General features: G+C 41.6%; 1 non-coding gene across 1 annotated transcript; it reads left to right on the plus strand.

Annotated features, from left to right (window-relative positions):
• Positions 1-751: 751 nt before the first annotated feature.
• On the plus strand, positions 752-877 carry LOC139056494 (U5 spliceosomal RNA). The gene has a single exon (XR_011512381.1). It is a non-coding gene; the product is annotated as a U5 spliceosomal RNA (small nuclear RNA).
• The last annotated feature ends 774 nt before the right edge of the window (positions 878-1,651 follow it).

The following is a 1,651-nucleotide window of genomic DNA, read 5'->3' on the forward strand; positions in this document are numbered from 1 at the left end:
CTATACAATATAAAGGAAACTACGTGTGTAATGAAGTTCCAAACGAAGTAATGCAAAGGAATGATATTTTAGCATCGTTAAAACATCTTTTCCTCTTTACTATGGAACTACTGGAATGAAGAAGCGTGTAAATAAGATTACAAAAAAAGAAACAGCTTGTTTTTATTTTTGATGCCCTGTCGGTGCTTTGGTCGTTCTTTGGACTTTGGACTCTGCTTCGGTCGAATATACCACAAAGTTATATACTGAAGCTTGCCAATTTTCTTGCGTGTCACTGAAGTGTGTTGTGATTGAGCCCATTCAACAAAAAGTCTGCCAGTATTATAGTACTTGTTTAGAGTGTGGGCCCATCACTAGCCTTGAAGGCTATGGGTGGGACCAACTGCGTGTGTACTGGATTTTAGAACTAATAATAAAAAGTATCCGGTAAAAAAACAGGCCAGCGCATGCGTTTAAATCTTCGATGTTCAACACCAGATGGCGACAGCAGCGCATAAAAATGGCAGTCGTGCAGTGCAAGCAATCCGGGCTATTTTTAACACTGTTATTAGCTTTTAAACGTGAATACGGAAACATTTAAAATTTCTCTATTAACAAGTACATGTCGAAAAGCCCAGGCAGGTATACACTTGCTAAAGAATAACATGAGTTGAGGTTTCAGCATGCAAATTTGAGAATAGCTTGAAGGTTCGCTTGGCCAAGTAAGTGACACCATTTAGCAGACCAGTCTCGCACAGCATAGGTAATTTCATCGCTCAGGTCTCTCCTCAAATCCACGTATTAATCTTTCGCCTTTTACTAAAGATTACCGTGGGGAGGGACACTCCAATGAGCCTATAGGCCAATTTTTGAGAGGCCTTGCCCGTTTGGGCAGGGCCTACCATTCCAATCAAAAGAAAGATTTACGTTGTTGATTGGCGCGATATCGATGAGCAAGCGTATCTGGTGTTGCCGCAGTGGCAGTCCGAGCGCAGTTACCGCTCCTGTGCATCATCGCGCAATAATAGCGTTACTGTCAGAAAAGTGTAACCTGCGCCTGCGCGCGCCGTTGTCGGCGTACGGATCCGTAACAGCGTGGCGTATAGGCGTAAGCTGTTCGAAAGAGCATTAATACGTTCGGAGAAAGCTTTTTAAACAGAAGCAACTCGCGCCCCGATACCTCAACTACTAACTAAATCCCATCCTGTGCCATATTACTTAAGCTGCGCAGGCTGGTCCTTGCGGCGAGTTGATTGCAGACCATTAATCCATTATTGTTCCTATTGAGAAACACTACATTCGGTACATAGTAAAACACTGAGTAAGATAGACTAGGTCCGGCTGCGTGAAATATTAGAACGAACAGATTTCATTACGGCATATGATAAACACGTTGATACCGAGTACATGAAATTTCTAGATACACTTAAAAATGCCGTTAAACGGCGGTCTGTGACGACCCATAAAAATACATCTACCCAAAGTGTCCTTAGATGAACACTGAAATATTAACATTGTAAAAACATAAATGGTACCACAAATGGTAACAGTTCACATCAAACGAATATTACCTAACTCAATTTAAACGCTATCTAAAGCTATCTATGTTCTCTATGAGGAAAAGGAAAAAAACATGTTGTTCATCTCTCGTGAAGCAGGCGCATGTAAATAC

This window comes from Dermacentor albipictus, chromosome 2 (genome assembly GCF_038994185.2).
Source record: "Dermacentor albipictus isolate Rhodes 1998 colony chromosome 2, USDA_Dalb.pri_finalv2, whole genome shotgun sequence".
NCBI lineage: Eukaryota > Metazoa > Arthropoda > Arachnida > Ixodida > Ixodidae > Dermacentor > Dermacentor albipictus.